We start from the raw sequence: 19,047 nt of genomic DNA, 5'->3' as shown, positions 1-19,047 counted from the left end.
ATGTGCCAAGCACTGTACTAAGCCCTGGGGTAGATACAAGCTAATCAGGTTAGACACCGTCCCTGCCTCATTTGGGGTTCACAGCCTTAATCTCCATTTTACAGACGAAGTAACTGAGGCACAGTGAAGTTAAGTAACCTCCCTAAGGTCACACTGCTGACAAAGTCTAGATTAGAATCCAGGTCCTTCTGACTCCCAAGCATGTGTTCTAACCACTAGGCCACGCTGCTTCTCAGCTGAGACTGAGAAGGAGGATTCGGATTGTGGCTCAGTCCTTCCTTTCTCCAGGGTGAGGCGTATACTATTGTTCATTCATTCAGTCGTATCTATTGAGTGCTTACTGCGTACAGAGCGCTGTACCGAGCACGTGGAAAGTACGTTTTAAGTATTGTGAATAATGCATCCATTATGCTCTCAGAGGTCTGTCGGTTATGACCTTTGAACAATGAGGTTCAGTCCTTCCTGATCTTTGACAGGGGAATTTGAGGTTCGGGTAGAATTTTTTTCGCAGGAGGAAGATTGGCACCTGGGACTCACAGATCGGATGTGGTGTAGTGGATAGAGCACGGGCCCGGGAGTCAGAAGGTCGTGGGTTCTAATCCCGGTGGCTCCACTTGTCTGCTGGGAGACCTTGGCCGAGAGTCACTTCACTTCTCTGTGCCTCAGTTCCCTCATCTGTAAAATGGGGATTAAGACTGTGAGCCCCATGTGGGACTGTGTCCAACCCAATTTGCTTGAACCCCCCCACCCCCCATGCCCTGCTAATCCACATGCTAAGTACAGTGCTTGGCAAAAAATAATAATAATGTTGGTATTTGTTAAGCACTTACTATGTGCCAAGTACTGTTCTAAGCCCTGTGGTAGATACAAGGTAATCGGGTTGTCCTACACTGGGCTCACAGTCTTAATCCCCATCTTCCAGACGAGGTAACTGAGACACAAAGAAGTTAAGTGACTTGCCCGTGGTCGCATAGCTGACAAGCGGCGGAGTCGGGATCAGAACCCATGACCTCTGACTCCCAAGCCCGGGCTCTTTCCACTAAGCCATGCTGCTTCTCTAGTGATGTGCTTCATAGTAAGCATTAAACAAATACTACAATTACTATTCCCCCCCTCTAGACCGTAAACTCACGGTGGGTAGGGAATGTGTCCGTTTATTGCGGTAGCGTACTCTCCCAAGCACTTAGTACAGTGCCCTGCATATAGGAAGCGCTCAATAAATACGAGGAGTGAATGAACGAAATATGGCCTAAGACCTCAGAGACAGGAGCGATCTGTCCCCACCCATCCTGGAAGGTGAATTTCAACCTCTGATGAGGTCACGGTGGTGCCACCCAAATGAGCCGAAAGGAGTAATCAAGCTGTTCCTCAGAAATGCCTGGGCTTTCTACAGCTGCTTGGAGGCAGAGCTTAAATTAACCTTTTCAGGTGGAAGCGAGAGGTAACGATCTGGGAAACCAGCTGGGTGTAGTCACCTAGTCAGGGAGGAGATATTATTATGGGGGATGTTTTTCCCAGAGACATCTCCTCGCTCCCACTCTTCCTGGATTCTCACTCCTCTCTCACGCAGCGGTTCGCACCCTGAAACTCCCCGTCATTAATTGTTCAGGGAATTAAGAGACCTAAAAAATCCAGAAAAGAAAAAAAGCCTATTATGAATAGACTACAGCATTGCCTAATCAAATCGGGAAACAGTTAGTAAATAACCTGAAACCTTATCTTTGACTAATACCATTCTGGTTTAGATCTCTGCCACTAGGTTGCTTGTTTATTTCCATAATGGAGGACGGTTTTTTCAATGAACCTGTCACTCCAGTGCGATAGTGAACGTCGATTCCTTCTGTGATTGAGAGACGTGCTCACTTTGAGAACGGACACATCGGAAGACAGCATTTGGTGAGTTTTAACCTTGTGGTGCTTTACTGCGCACTTACTTGTGCAGATCAATGTACTAAGCTCTTGGGAGAATGGGTCATAACAATAAATAGACTCATTTCCTGCCCACAACGAGTTTACAACCTAGAGGGAGAAAATACAAAGACCAGAGGCAGATTAGAAAACAGCAACAGGCACAGCCATTAACAACACCCTTGTATCTCCAAGGATAACAGTTCTGGGCAGTTCTGGGTGTAGTGACTTAAGTCCAGAGGAGGTAATAATAATAATGACGTTGGTCTCTGTTAAGCGCTTACTACGCGCAGAGCACTGTTCTAAGGGCTGGGGTAGACACGAGGGAATCAGGTGGTCCCCCGTGAGGCTCACAGTCATAATCTCCATAATCTCATCTGTAAAAGATGAGGTAACTGAGGCACAGAGAAGTTAGGTGACTTGCCCACAGTCACACAGCTGACAAGTGGCAGAGCCGGGATTCGAACCCACGGTACCGTGGGGGATGGTTTTCCCAGAGACCTCTCTCTTTCTGGAATGAGGAAAAATTAGTGCAAGGGCGATGGCTTTCAGAGAAGAGCGAATATGAGTGACATGAGCAGGGAAGCACTATGGCCTAGTGGAAATCCATCAGTGTTATTTATTGAGCACCTACTATATTCGGAGCACTGTACTAAGCGTTTGGGAGAGTACAATAAAAGAGTTGGGCAGATACATTCCCTGCCCACAACAAGCTTACAGTCTAAAGGAAAGAGAATAGGCCTGGGAGTCAGAGGACCTGGGTTCTAATTCTGGCTCCACCACTTGTCTGCTGAGTGACCTGGGGCAAGTCACTCCACTTCTCTGCGTCTCAGTTACCTCATCCGTATAATGGGGATTGAAACTATGAGCCCCATATGGGACAGGGACTGTATCCAAACCGATTTGCTTGTATCCACCCCAGTGCTTAGCATAGTACCTGGCACATAGTAATCGCTCAACAAGTACCATAAAAAGGACATTCATTCATTCAGTTGTATTTATTGAGAGCTTACTGTGTGCAGAGCAATGCACTAAGTTCTTGGAAAGTACAATGCAGGAACAGGGACAATCCCCGTCAACAATGGGCTCCCAGTCTAAAGGGGGGGAGTCAGACATCAAAACAAGTAAACAGGCATCAATAGCATCAATATAAATAGAATTATAGATCTATACACCTCATCAATTTATATAAATAGAATTATAAGTATATACAAGCTGTGGGGTGGGGGATAGAGCAAAGGGAGCAAAGCGGGGAATGGGGAAGAGGGGAGCAAGGTAAAGGGGGGGCTCAGTCTGGGAGCCTCCTGGAGCTTTCAGTTAGAGATTTGAAGGGGGGAAGTGTGTTTGTTTGGTGGATTTGAGGAGGGAGGGCATTCCCAGGCCAGAGGGTAGGACGTGGACAGGAGTCGCGGCGGGACAGACGAGATTGAGGCCCAGGAGAAGGTTAGCCGCCACCAGAGGAGTGGAACGTGGCGGGCTGGGCTGTAGAAGGAGAGAAGGGAGGTGAGGAAGGAGGGGGCCAGGTGATGGAAAGCTTTGAAGCCAGGAGTGGGAGTTTTTGCTGGATACAGAGGTTGATGGGCAACCACTGGAGATTTTTCAGGAGGGGAGGGCGACAGTGCCCAGAATGTTTCCGTAGAAGATAATCGGGCAGTCCTCCTTTGCAGACTCTGTCCTGAAGTCTCAAGACAGAGGCCTTATTGTCATTCCCAGTGGGAAGTTCTATCAATATCATCTTAAAGTACTTCAGCTAATCAACAGCTGAAACAGAGTTATGGAACTATCTACTGACTTGAACTCTATTTAGAAGTTACTCCATTAACAAGCAATCAGTCGATGGTATCGAAGAGAATGATATCGATGAGAAGCAGCGTGGCTTGCTGGCAAGAGCATGGGCTTGGGAGTCAGAGGTCGTGGGTTCTAATCCAGCTTCTGCCACCTATCAGCTGTGTGGCTTTGGGCAAGTCACAACTTCTCTGTGCCCCTCAGTTATCTCATCTGTAAAATGGGGATTGAGACTGTGAACCTGGGACAACCTGATAATCTTGTGTCTCCCCCAGTGCCTAGAACAGTGCTTGGCACATACCGAATGCCATCGCTATTATTCATATGGGACTTACAGTCAAAGGCTGGAGGGTGGAGGGAGAATTGATATCTTAATCCCCTTTTTTAATAGAAGAGGAAACTGGGGCAAAGAGAAATCAAGTAACTTGCCCAAGGTCACACAGCAAAGCTGGGATTAGAACCTAGGTCTCTTGATTCTTTCTATTAGTTCTTTCTGTGTTCTTTCTATTAGTGTGTTGGGAAAGAGTAATATTAGCAGTGGCATTTATTGAGTACCCTCTAGGACAAATGCACCATCTTGAGAGCCTAGGAAAATATAACAGCAGCGTGAGACACATTCCCTACCCACAAGGAGCGGTGTCGCCTAGCGGAAAGAGCACCGGCCGAGGAGTCAGAAGACCTGGGTTCTAATCCTGGCTCCGCCAAAGGCCTGCTGTGACCTTGGGCAAGTCATTTAACTTCTCTATACCTCAATTTCCTCATCTGTAAAATGGGGATTAAGACTGTGAGCCCCACATGGGACTTGGACTTTGTCCAACCTGATTAGCTTATATCTACCTCAGCACTCAATTCTATGCCTGGCACCGATTAAGTGCTTAACAAATGCAATTTAAACAAAAAAATACTCCACTGGGAGAGCTGGGAATGCAGCCCCCCAGAACTGTAGGGAAAACCATGACTTCACCCCAACAGCTAGAAATCTTCAGCAATTATGATCCTTCATGGAGTTGGCATCCATGGAGAACATAGGAAGCTGAGATCAGCATATTCTTCCCTGCCCAGGTTCATCCAACACGGTCCACATTCCTGGGAATGAAGTGAAATATCTTCCTATCTGCCCTCTCCGTTCAGTTGACAGACTTGTCTACGTACCGCTATTCAGAAACTGTTATTTAATAGCATGAACGTTCACCTCTACTGGAACGATATTCGAGATTTAGATGTTGCCTGGCTATTGACTGGCTTTAAATAGAATGCAATTCCTTAATTACCACAGCTAGGGAAAATCTAAAACTTTTCCCCTGGGGTACTAAGCCGGTGTTTGGCAAGAAAAAGCAGAAAGGGGGAAGAAAGCTTCCTCTGGGGAGGCCCTTTATGCACTAATACTTTCAAAAGATAGGAACAAAGCACCAATCCACACAAAGGCAAATTGCCCAAGTATCAATACTGTGGGAAAGTTATATTCCGCAGAGCCCTGTAATTTTTTGAACAGAGTAATGGCCATTGGCCAATATCAGTATTTGCTCATTGTGGCCGGCGACTGTGACTGTTTATTCTTATATTTTACTCTTCCCAAATGCTTATTACAGTGCTCTACACACAGTAATCGCTCCATAAATATGATCGAAGAATAATAATCCCGGCTCCTCCACTTGTCAGCTGTGTGACTGTGGGCAAGTCACTTCACTTTTCTGTGCCTCAGTTTCCCTCATCTGGAAAATGGGGATGAAGACTGGGAGCCCCACGTGGGACAACCTGATTACCTTGTATCTACCCCAGTGCTTAGAACAGTGTTTGGCACATAGTAAGCCCTTAACAAATACCACCACCACCATAATAATTATGGTATTTGCTAAGCGCTTACTATGTGCCAAGCACCGTACTAAGCACTGGGGTGGATACAAGCAAATTGGGCAGGACACAGTCCCTGTCCCACGTGGACTCACAGTCTCAATTCCCACTTTACAGATGAGGTAACCGAGGCACAGAGAAGTGAAGTGACTGACCTAAGGTCACACAGCAGACAAGTGGCGGAGCTGGGATTAGAACCCGTGACCTTCTGCCTCCCAGGCCCGTGCTCTAGCCATTATGCCATGCTGCTTCTCAGTTGAATGAATGAATTCTGGAGTCGTACTTTTACATTTAGCACTTTCCATTTCCGCTTTTAAAAAATGCCAAGGCCGGGGGGGGTGGGGGGGGGCACTTAAAAACACAGGTATTATCCCAGAGATGATAAAGTCAGGGAAGGTGAGTTGGAAGTGTGGTTTGCTGATTAGAACAGGATCCAGGGAAACAGAAGTCTGGGCTTTGATTCTAAACACTGTGGTGAGTTTGCTGTGGGATCTTAACTAAATGGCTTTTTCTCTCTGAGTCTCAATTTTTCCATCTGGGATATGGACAGAGTGAAACTGCCTCTCCAGGGACAGAAATAGTTAATGAAACTTGTTTGGGAACCCTGTAGACTGTAAGCTCCTTATGGGAAGGGGCTACTGTATTGTCCTTTCCCAAGTGCTTAGAACAGTGCTCTGCACACAGTAAGTACTCAGTAAATACCGTTGGCTGATTGATGGATTGACCTACCGTGAGAATAACGTAATGCGATTTGTGCAAGAGAAGCTGCATGGACTAGCGGAAAGAGCGTAGGCCTGGGAGGCACAGGACCCGGGTTCTAATCCCGGTTTTCCCAAATGCTTGCTGAATGACCTTTCGCAAGTCACTTGACTGCTCTGTGCCTCAGTTTCCTTAACTGTAAAATACGGAGCCAATACATGTTCTCCTTCCTACTTAGACTGTGAGCCCCATGTGGGACGGCGACTGTGCCCGACGTAATTAACTACTCCAGCTCTTAGAACGGTGTTTGATACATAGTAAGCGCTTACCAAATACCATAAAAAAAGAGGGGACCGGAGTGTTTTCACAGAGATCCTTTGGGCCTCATGCACCAGGGAACGGAATCCTGAGTAGGTAAAAAGAATAAAAAGCCCCGGCTCAGTCCCTTAGTTCTCACTGAAAGAAGTGCACTCAAGTGTACCTAATGAGAAGATAAACAATATGTGCTTGGATTTTCTGGCTCACTTTGGCTTCTTGATCACTTCCTACTATTGCAAAAATAATGTTTTCTTGGTTGTTGATTAGCTCTCTCAGATAAGAGCGTGCGGAGGGAAAAACAGTCGCTATGGAATGCATTTAGCAGCGTGGCCTAGTGGAAAAATCACAGGTCTGGGAGTCAGAGGACATGGGTTCTAATCCCCGATCTGCCACCTGTCTTCTGTGTGACCTTGGACAAGTCACTTCACTTCTCTGGGCTTCAGTTACCTCATCTGTAAAATGGGGATGAAGACTGTGAGCCCCACATGGGACAGGGACTGTGTCCAACCTGATTACCTCATATCTACCCTGATGCTTAGATCAGGGCTTGGCATATAGTAAGTGCTTTACAAACACCACCATCATCAGCGTGGCTTAGTGGAAAGAGCACAGGCTTTGGAGTCAGAGGTCGTGGGTTCTAATCCAGGCTCCATCAACTGTCCCCTTTGTGACTTTGGGCATGTCACAGCTTCTCTGTGCCTCAGTTACCTCATCTGTAAAATGGGGATTAAGGCTGTGAGCCCCACGGGAGACAAGCTGATGACCTTGTATCTACCCCAGTGCTTAGAACAATGCTTGGCAAATAGTAAGCACTTAAATATCGTTATTATTATTATTATTATCATCATCAGTAGTGTTAAAAAATTTATTTAGCCATCACTTTAGGCCAAACATTGTATTAAGTGCTGGGGGAGGCACAAGAAAAATAGCTTGCTTTATTTACACTTGTAGATTCAGAAAGATGAAGTGATGGTATCAATCGATCATATTTATTGAGCACTTACTGTGTGCAGAGCACTGTGCTGAGAGCTTGGGAGAGTCCACTGTAACAGAAGCGGTAGACCTATTCCCTGGCCGCAAGGAGATCTCATTCTACAATGAAACAGTGACGAGAAGATAAAAATAGTCACAATTTTTGTCTGTAATTGCTTTTTCCTCTTAGGTAAGGAGCAAACCCCCTTCTCAAGATTGCACCTGGAGAGTCTCCGACCCGTAGCGACACCATGGACGTGTCTCTCCCAGAACGCCTCACCTCCATCTGCATTTGTTCTGGTAGTGGATCCATAGAGTTTTCTTGATTAAAAAAATACGGCAGTCATTTACCATTGCCTCCTTCCGCGCTGTAAACTTGAATCTCCACCCTCAATTCTCTCCCATGCCGCCGCTGCCCAGCGCAGTTGAGTTTTGACTTGTAGCAGGTTGCCTGCCACTTGCCAGCCACTGCCGAAGCTAGGAATGGAATGGATATGCCTCTGCTTGACTCTCCTTCCCGTAGTTTATGCTGGTGGAGTACTGGAAACTCTCCAGGTGTGACCTTGAGAGGGGATAAAACCATCAGCGTGGCTCAGCGGAAAGAGCCCGGGCTTGGGAGTCAGAAGTCATGGGTTCTAATCCTAGTTCCGCCACTTGTCAGCTGTGCGACTTTGGGCCAGTCACTTAACTGCTCTGTGCTTCAGTTACCTCATCTGTAAATTGGGGCTGAAGACTGTGTGCCCCACGTGGGACAACCTGATCACCTTGTATCCCCCCATTGCTTAGAACAGTGCTTTGCACGTAGTAAGCGCTTTACAGATGCCATCGTTATTATTATCAGAACTCCTTAATGTGCTAGGCATTCTCCAACTTGTTATTCATTCAGTCATTTATTGAGCACTTGCTGTGTGCAAAACACTGTACTAAGCACTTGGGGGAGTACAATAAAACAATAAACAGACACATTCCCTGCCCACAATGAGCTCTTTATGTTTAGACCTGAATCTTTTTATTTTAAGCAAATTTGGGCAAATGTTCACACTGCCGACCAAGACACAAAATGCAAGCAGTTCTTGACTCTGTCACATGATTGGTTCCCAAAAACTGCATCTTTGCTTGAAACATGGAAAGTATGAACAAATTTTCAAATTGGAACAATATTATAAGTAGAGGGGTTGGTCTCTGAACCTAGGTTGGATACTGTCTTTCTACCAAAATTTTATTAGTAGTATTAATAATAGCAGTAGTAATTAAAAAGTCATTTACTAGATATTGGATTCACATTGAGCACTCGTAATTAAAATTTATTAGCATTATTTTGAGAAGCAGCATGACCTGGTGGAGAAAGCCTGGGAGTCCAAGGATCTGGGTTCTAATCCCCATTCTTCCATTTACCTGCTGTGTGACGTTGGGCAAGTCGCCTTACTTCTCTGTGCCTGAATTTTCCCCTCTGGAAAGTGGGGATTAAATACCTGATCTCCCTCCCTCTTAAACCGCGAGGCCCATATAGGGCAGGAACTGTGTCCGATTGATTTCTTGAAGCTTCCTCAGCCCTTTCCTCGGTGCCTGGCACATAGTAAGCCCTTAGCAAATACCACCGTGATGACCATTACTCTAACCACACAGTGTAACTCCAACCTTGTTGTCGACCTTCAGGGAACACAAGCCCGTTGGCTTGGCAGGAGTCCTCAGTTCTGATGAAATCCTGGGAAAGCTGCTGACTCCTTTTCAGAAGAACTAGAATTATCTCCTTGGTTTACACTACCATCTTATACGGTCGATTTTGTAATTTATGGTGGATTTTTATTTCACTGTTATTGTTTCAGATGTCTATCCCCAATTAGACTGCAAGCCCCGTGTAGGACAGGAACCAGGTCATAGGAAGTGCTTGATAAATATTATAATTATTAGTACTACCAGTAGAAATGAAATTTGTTATGCACTTCCTATGACCTGGATTCCTGTCTCCCATGGACTTCATTATGACCAAGAGCACTGGAATAGATACAAGATGATGCATTCAGACAATGGTCTCTACCTGACATGGGACTGAAGATCTAAGAGACAGGGAAAGCAGGTATTCTATCTCCATTTTTGAGATGAGGCCCAAAGAGGTTAAGCGGTTTGCCCCCAATCACACAGCAGGTCAGTAGCAGAGGTGAGGTTAAAACCAGAGTCTCCTGACCCCCAATCTGTTGCTTTTTCCACAGGGCCACAATGCATTCTCAATCAATTATAAATGAGTAATCTAGTTTCGTTAATGTACTCATATTGAGCACTTACTGTCTGCAGAGCACAGTATTAAGGGCTTAGGAGAGAACAATATAACAATAAACAGAGACAAATCCCTTCTGGAGAGACTCCTCTGTAGAGGTGATGACTTTTACTTTATCAGAAATAAACTGGACATGTTGACCCTCCCTCTGGATGTTTGGGCGATTTGATAATTCCCCGCTCAGCCACACCCCTCCGCCTCTCCTGCTCCACCCCAGCCTTCTTCCAACTGGCCCTCCTCACGGCTCGGTCGTTTCCCTCCGCTCCCGTCCACAACCCTGCCGGCTTCCGCGCCCCCCAGGGGTACCCCCAGCATGTTCCCCCTCCCCAACCTGTGCTTCTTTATGGTGATAATAATAACAATTTTGGTATAACAGCACCCGAGAAGGGCTTACTACCTGCAACCATACTAAGTCCACCTTGCCGCCGACCCCTCGCCCACATCCTGCCTCGGCCCTGGAGTGCCCTCCCCCCTCAAATCCGATGGACAGTGATCTCCCCCTGCTTCAAAACCTTATTGAAGGCACATCTCCTCCAAGAAGTCCTCCTTGACTAAGCCCTTCTTTCCTCTTCTTCTGCATCGCCCTGATTTGCTCCCTTTAGTTCATCCCCACTCCCAGCCCCCCAGCACTTGCGTACATATCAGTCATTTATTTAAATTAATGTCTGTCTCCCCCTCTAAACTGTAATTCGTTGTGCTCAAGGACTGTTTCTGTTTATTGTTCTATTGTACTCTCCCAAGCACTTAGTACAGTGCTCTGCACACAGTAAGCGCTCAATATATATGACTGATTGATTTAATTACAGTAGAGAAGGAACATGGCCTAGTGGATAGAGCGACAGAAACAGGACCTGGATCCTAGTCCCGGCTCCGCCACTTGTCTGCCGTGTGACCTTGGGCGAATCACTTCCCTTCCCTTGGCTTTATCTGTAAAATGGGGATAACCACTGCGAACCCCATGTGGGACAGGGAAACAAGCATTTCATTTCCTCAGAGATGCTCCCCAAGTCGGTATACACTCGACCGCCTGAGTCCTCGGGCTTTCTGAGGGAGGAGCGTTGCTTGAGGGTGCTTCCTGAATGCCTGCTGGGTGCAAGACACTGTACTAAGGGCTTGGGAGAGTATGACAGAAAGGGAACCCAAAGGCTGGTGATCCCAACCCACGTTTCTCTTTATTTTTCTTTTCACCACTCTGTCCCTGCCCCGACAAGATCAAGAAGGAAAAACCAAGCAGAGATAATGACAAAAACCACACAACAGGGAATGGGCCACCCAGTATTCCACAACCAGTGTGAAACTCCAGTTTTCCCTTACTCTTTTTAATTTTTAGACCAGCATAAAGCTACTGCTTTTAAGTCGCTTGAATCCATCAGAATGCACCTGGCTGTGAATTCGATATGAGTTTTCCAAACCAAAATTGAGGGCTCTGTGATTTTTCAATCATATTCTTACTTCTGGGCCTGAAATCAGAGGACATTCTCCAAGAGTGAGTGGGTAAACACTGCAAATGTTTTAATTGAGACAGAAACCTCAGTGTCTTCCTCACTCACTAAGAGTCCCAGGGTCTTGACCCCATTTTCCTTGCGCAATTATGCTTGGCCACCGTAACCTTTAATGAAAGGCCGCCTAAACCTTCGGGCTCAGAGTTGTGAAGAAATGACCCTTTGTGTGGGCTGTGTGGTGTGTACTAGGTAGTTTTCTTGGTTGGGGCCGGGGATATTGGCAGAAAGATCTAATGAGGCAGTGACCTCATTTCTTTGGATGGTCATTCCTGTGGCCTAATGGTGAACCTCAGAGCGCACGTTATTCATCTGTACCTCTTCATCATTTCTGAATGATGAAGCGTGATCTAGTGGGAAGAGTATGGGACTAGGAGGCCAAGGGCCTGGGTTCTAATTCCGGCTCTGCCGCTTGCCTGCTGTGTGATCTCGAGCTAGGCACAGAAGCAGCGTGGCCTAGTAGGTAGAGCACGGGCCTGGAAGTCAGAAGGACCTGGGTTCTAGTCCCGTCTCCGCCACATGCCTGCTGTGTGACCTTGAGCAATTCACTTCAATTCTCTGGGCCTCAGGTACCTCATCTGTAAAATGGGGATTAAGACTGTGAGCCCCACGTGGGACAGGGACTGTGTCCAACCCGATTTGCTTGTATCCACCCCAGTGCTTAGAACAGTGCATGGCACTTAGTAAGCACTTAACAAATACTGCAGTTATTATTGTTATCACTCAACATCTCTGTGCCACAATTTCCTCATCTATAAAATGGGAATAAGATACTGTTCTTTCTGCCTCGGGGCCGTGACCCCCATGTGGGTCAGCGACTATGTCTGAATGTTATCTTGTATCTAACCCAGTGCTTTGGTCCATGTGAGACAGAATCCAGGTCAGAGGAAGTGCTCAATAAATTCCATTTCTACTAGTAGCATTAATAATTATATTTATCAAGCACTTTCTATGACCTGGTTCCTGTCCCACATGGGGTTCACAGTCTAAGAGGGGGTAAAAAGGCATCTAAAACAATAACAGTGAGATAAAAAGCAGCATTAAATTACAAAATCAACAATCTCAGGTTGGAGTGTAAACCAAAGTAGGTAAATGAGGGCTTGGGGGAAAGGCCCCTTGGTGGAGATCATTTCATGTCCTCTGTTCAGTCTGTAAGTCTGGCCAGAATTTCTTCCACCTTTTCTAGATCTGCCCCCTCCTCTCACCCATCCCTGTTCAAGTATTCATCGGATCATGGTTAGGCTACCGTTTCAGACAGTGAGCTCGTGGGCAAGGAATGTGTCTGTTTGTTGTTGCATTGTGCTCTCCCAAGCGCTTAGTACTGTGCTTTATGCACAGTGCTCAGTAAATATGCATGAATGATCTCCTTGCCTCCAGCTTCTCCCTTCTCCAGTTCAAATTTCAATTTGCTGTCTGAATCATTTTTCTTATACGGTGTTTTGTACATTCAAAACCTTCAATGAGTAACTATTCCTCTCTGTATCATGCAGGAAACTCCTGACCATTGGCTTCAATAATAATAACAAAAATAACTGTGGTATTTTTTAAGTGCTTACTATGTGCCAGGCACTGTACTAAGCACTGGGTAGATACATCATCTTGAAGGAGGCAGATTTGAGATGTTTTCCTGGGAAGCAGCATGGTGTAGTGGAGAGAGCATGGGCCGGGGAGTCAAAAGGTCATGGGTTCTTGCCTGCTGTGTGACCTTGGGCAAATCACCTCACTTCTCTGTGGCTCAGTTTCCCCATCTTTAAAACGGGGACTGAGACTGTGAGCCTCACATGGGACAGAGATTGGGTCCAAACTGAATAGCTTGTATCCACCCCAGAGCTTAATACAATGCCTGGAACATAGTAAATGCTTAACAAATTCCAGAATTATTATTATTTTTTTTTTTGCTGGGATGGAAACCAATAGGTCACCTGGGGCAGGAGGGAGGGGAAAAGAAGCTGGGCAGAGAGAAACCCCATGGAAGTGACCCCGGGGGACATTGGGTGGGCTGACAGGCTGGCGGCAGCCATGAAAGGAATGAGTCAATCAGTATTTATTGAGTGCTTGCAGTATAACAGAGTTGGTATTGTTATCATCATTATTATTATTGTATTCGTTAAATGCTTCCTGGGGTAGATAAAAGATAATCAGATTGGACACGTGAGACTCACAGTCTAACAGAGAGTGCCTGCCACAGAATAAGTGCTTAACAAGTACTATCGTTATTACTTAATCCCCATTTTACAGATGAGGAAACTGAAGTACAGAGAAGTTAAGTGATTTGCCCAAGGTCACACAGACAAATGGCAGAGCTGAGATTAGAACCCAGTTCCTCTTTCTCCCAGTCCGTGCTCTTTCCACTCCACCATGCTACTTCCTCTTCCGTATTTCCAACGTTAACTTGCAATTTACCCTCGTGATTCCCGAGTGCCCTACGGGTGGGAATCATTCAATTACAGCAGAGAGCTGTAACCATGTCTCCTATATGTGCCACACTCTCACAAGCGCTTAGGACAGTGCTTGGCCTGAGGTAGGTGTTCGGTCAATACTACTGAATATCTGATAGCTGGAGTGGAGCCAGACATGTTGGCACTAGGGTCTCCTGAGCGGGGAAGGGGAAGAAGAGAAAGCAAGGCCAATCTCGAACGGCACCTCTGGAAGTATGCCCGAGTGAGGCGGTTTTGGGTTTCAAACCTTATTAAATCGCTGCTGGGAAAATGCCCAGTTGTGGATAAATTCAACTCATGTTGTGGCAGCAGAGTCTGTGTTGTGGGGTGGTAAGCCTGGCGACCAGAACGGAGAGGGGGCCGGCAAGTTCAAGATCCCGAATCAGTTTTGTTATTGTGCGGCCATACGGATCTAGCTCTTCCGTCGTACTCTCGCTGTCCTGATTCTCTAGTTTGGGAAAGTACCAAGTACTAAGTAGGAGGGAGAACAGGTATCCTCATTTTCCAAATGAGGTAACTGAGGCCCAGAGAACAACAACAACACTATTGGTATTTGTTAAGTGCTTACTATGTGCCAAGCACTGTTCTAAGCGCTGGGGGAGATACAGGGTCATCAGGTGGCCCCACATGAGGCTCACAGTCTTCATCCCCATTTTACAGCCGAGGTCACTGAGGCCCAGAGAGGTGAAGTGACTTGCCCAGAGTCACGCAGCTGACAGAGGCTCACAGTCTTCATCCCCATTTTACAGCTGTGGTCACTGAGGCCTAGAGAACTGATGTGACTTGCCCAAGGTCACACAGGAGACAAATGGTGGAGCCAGGATTAGAACCTAGGTCCTTCTGACTCCCAAGCCGGTGATTTATCCAGTTGGCTGGAAGAGCTTATAATAGCATGAAGAATGATGACAGTATTGGGGGTAGGAGGGTGTTGAAGAACACCATTCATTCATTCATTCATTCATTCATTCAATAGTATTTATTGAGCGCTTACTATGTGCAGAGCACTGTACTAAGCGCTTGGAATGTACAAATCAGTAACAAATAGAGACAGTCCCTGCCCTTCGATGGGCTTACAGTTTAATTGGGGGAGACGGACAGACAAGAACAATAGCAGTAAATAGAATTAATAAATAGAATCAAGAGATTCGCCAGATATTAAAACACCAGATATTATAAGAGGGCTCACTAGCGTAAGAAGTCAGCCCAAAAGACCTCTCTAGGGTAAACGGCTACCTTACTATTACGGGCTCTCGTTATATCCCGGCTAGACTACTGTGTCAGCCTTCTCTCTGACCTCCCTTCCTCCTCTCTCGCCCCGCTCCGGTCTATTCTTCACTCCGCCGCCCGGCTCATCTTCCTGCAGAAACGATCTGGGCATGTCACTCCCCTTCTTAAACAACTCCAGTGGTTGCCTATCGACCTCCGCTCCAAACAAAAACTCCTCACTCTAGGCTTCGAGGCTCTCCATCACCTTGCCCCTTCCTACCTCTCCTCCCTTCTCTCTTTCTACCGCCCACCCCGCACGCTCCGCTCCTCCGCCGCCCACCTCCTCGCCGTCCCTCGGTCTCGCCTATCCCGCCGTCGACCCCCGGGTCACGTCCTCCCGCGGTCCCGGAACGCCCTCCCTTCTCACCTCCGCCAAACTGATTCTCTTTCCCTCTTCAAAACCTTACTTAAAAATCACCTCCTCCAAGAGGCCTTCCCAGACTGAGCTCCTCTTCCCCCTCTACTCCCTCTGCCATCCCCCCTTTACCTCTCCGCAGCTAAAGCCTCATTTTCCCCTTTTCCCTCTGCTCCTCCACCTCTCCCTTCCCATCCCCACGGCACTGTACCCGTCCGCTCAACTGTATATATTTTCGTTACCCTATTTATTTTGTTAATGAATTGTACATCGCCTTGATTCTATTTAGTTGCCATTGTTTTTATGAGATGTTCTTCACCTCGACACTGTTTAGTGCCATTGTTCTTGTCTGTCCGTCTCCCCCGATTAGACTGTAAGCCCGTCAAACGGCAGGGACCGTCTCTATCTGTTGCCGACTTGTTCATCCCAAGCGCTTAGTACAGTGCTCTGCACATAGTAAGCGCTCAGTAAATACTATTGAATGAATGAATGAATAGGGTGTTAGGACTGTAAATCAATTGTGAATTTGAGATTACAAAATGTGTTAATGCTTCATTCAGAGAGAAAGAGCTGAAGATAACGTAAGCGTAAGATGGCAAAGTAGGGTGGCCTAGTGGAAAGAGGACTCTCAGGTCTGGGAGTCAGGAGAGCTGGGATCAAATTCCAGCTCTATCATTTGCCTGCTGTGTGACCTTAGGCACGCCGCTCAACTTCTCTGAGTTTCAGTTTTCTCATCTGTAAAAACGGGGATTAAATACCAGTTCTCCATTCTTCTAAGACTGCGATCCCCAGGTGGGCCAGGTACCCCGTCCGATATAATAATAATAATAATAATTGTGGTATTTAAGTGCTTATTATGTCCCAGGCACTGTACTAAGTGCTAAGGTGGATACAAACAAATCAGGTTGGACACAGTCCCTATCCCACATGGGGCTCACAGTCTCTGAGGAAACTGAGGCACAGTGAAGTGACTTGCCCAAGGTCTCGCAGCGGACAAGTGGCGGAGCCGGGACTAGAACCCATGACCTTCTGACTCTCAGGCCCGTGCTCCATCCACTACACTGATCTGTATGTTTTACCTACCCCAATGCTTGACACAGAGTAGAGACTTACCAAATACCACAACTATTTATTATTTTGGTCAGGAAGTGCTTACAGAGGCAACAGGAAGTGGTCCAAAAGAGAGGATGAGGGAAACACTTGTCTGAAGTTTAATCCTCTAAATATACACATTATTTGTAATGTCAGAAAACCTGCGACAACTGGTTTGGCTATCAACAATGAACAGACATTCCTGGAAGAATCTGTTGTAACCTTGATAGCTACATAAATAATAATAATAATGTTGGTATTTGTTAAGCGCTTGCTATATGCAGAGCACTGTTCTAAGCGCTGGGGTAGATACAGGGTCATCAGGTTGTCCCGCGTGAGGCTCACGGTTTATCCCCATTTTACAGATGAGGGAACTGAGGCACAGAGAAGTTAAGTAACTTGCCCACAGTCACACAGCTGACAGGTGGCAGAGCTGGGATTCGAACCCATGACCTCTGACTCCCAAGCCCGGGCTCTTTCCACTGAGCCACGCTGCTTCTCTAGATCAGACTGAGCCCTGCGATGGCCACTGAAGAACTCAAATTTAGCTGCGGAAACTGAATGTCAGGGCTTGAATTTAGCCTTCGCTGGCCCAGATAGTGTTCAGTACAGTGTTTTGCTCCAGAAATAAGATTGAATGAACAGACGTGAACCTTGGCATAACTAGCCTGAAGGGTTAGGCCCAGAAAAACATTATTCTAGGGCTGGGTGTGTACTCGATAATTGTGGCATTTATTTAGCGCTTACTGAGTGCCAGGTGCTGTACTGGGCACTGGGGTGGGTACAAGCAAATCATATTGGGCACAGTTCCTGTATGCAAGCACTTGTGTGTGTGTGTGAGGAAGTAGCAAACACAGCTTTTTTCTACTCCAGGATTAGCAGAAGTTGGTCTCCTAAACTTTTTTTCCCCATTGTTTTAATGCTAACCTCACGCTTTTCATCCATGTTGACTAATGACATGATAAGTAACAGGATGTGGTGGAACATAACAGCCCCTATATTCTGCTGAATCCGTTTTTCATTTCTTCAACTACTTTCCTCTTTATGTAACCGGCTCAAACGGATGGCACTTAATATCCACCCCAAGGGCTGTACTAAGCTGGCAAGAATGAGGCACCTGAAATCAATCATCTAAAAACAAAACCTTCCGGCATTGGCTTGACAAAATCTGAACAGTCTCTTAAATCGGTGGCTGAAATTCTGGGCCTCTGGTCAGTGTCGAGCCATTGGATACCTTCTCCCTGTAGGGTTTCCCTGCAGAATGTTTATGTCTATAGCTGTAAATGATTTATTTATAGTAGTGTCTGTTTCCCCCTCTAGACACTAAACTTGTTGTGGGCAGGTAATGTGTCTGTCTATTGTTATATTGGACTCACCCAAGCGCTTAGTACAGTGCTCTGCACACGGTAAGTGCTCAATAAATAAGATTGAATAACTCCATTGAAAACCTGGGTCCATCTGTGAATGAGACTGGGATCTGTATTCTCTCCCCTGCTTCCCCTTCTTTTCTAACTCCTCAAATCTCTGTCTTCTCCCAGTCTTCCCCTCTTCTCCCTCCTCTTCCCTACCTCAGTTCGCAAGAATACAGCGTGACCTAAAGAGCATGGCGCTAGGAACGAGGAGACGTGGGTTTTAATTCCGGTTCCCCACTTGCCGGCTGTGTGATTTTTGGGTAAGTCACTTAACCTGTCTGGACCTCAGTTTCCTTATCTGTAAAATGGGGATTCAATACCTGTTCTCCCTCCCCTTAGACTGTGAGCTTCATGTAGGACAGGAAGTGTGTTAGGTCTGATTGCCCTGAATCTACCTGGGTATTTAGCTCAGAGCTTGCCGTATAAGCACTTAATAAATGCCATTATTATTGGAGAGGAAAACAAATAGGGTCACCATGGGGATCTAGTGCCATGTGGATAGTGACTCGGGAGAAGGAGGTGTCTCTCTCTCACATGGTGTGTTTGCCTTGGGAAGATTGTGTTCTTTTCTTCTCTTTCTTTAAATGGCATTGTTAAGCACCTACTATGTGCCAGGCACTGTTCTAAAGGCTGTGGTTGGGACAAGATAATCTTCTGGGACACATTCTCTGTCCCATATGGGGCTCACAGTCTTCATCCCCATTTTACAGATGAGGTAACTGAGGCCCAGAGAAGTGAAGTGACTTGCCTAAGGTCACACACTAGACAAGTGGCAGAGCCGGGACTAAATCCCAGGTCTTTCTGACCCCCGGGGTACGTGCTTTAACCACCACTACACGCTGCTCCTCGTGACATGGGGAGCTGGAAAAGAGATGCCAAGGGGAGGAGAAAGGTGTAACTGACAATTCAAGTAAAGGTCAGAGCAGAACTTCAGAAATGAAGTGTTCAGGAGTGAAGCTTTTGCAAGTGTGCCTGAAACTATTTTATTTGTTTAACAATGTTTTAAGTGTGTGTTAACCCACGTGGTGCCAGGATTTTTAAGCGTTTAAAATTCAAACAGAGTCTGACCATGAGAACAGCTACAAACTTACATTGTGGGCAAACTGAAGAGGGTGATGTGGAAATTCTGGGTTCACCCAAAAGCCAATGATCAGGTTGTTGTACGTATCTCTTTCTC

The sequence above is a fragment of the Ornithorhynchus anatinus genome, chromosome 10 (assembly GCF_004115215.2).
Source record: "Ornithorhynchus anatinus isolate Pmale09 chromosome 10, mOrnAna1.pri.v4, whole genome shotgun sequence".
Taxonomy (NCBI): domain Eukaryota; kingdom Metazoa; phylum Chordata; class Mammalia; order Monotremata; family Ornithorhynchidae; genus Ornithorhynchus; species Ornithorhynchus anatinus.
Note: the sequence above shows the minus strand (reverse complement) of the source record.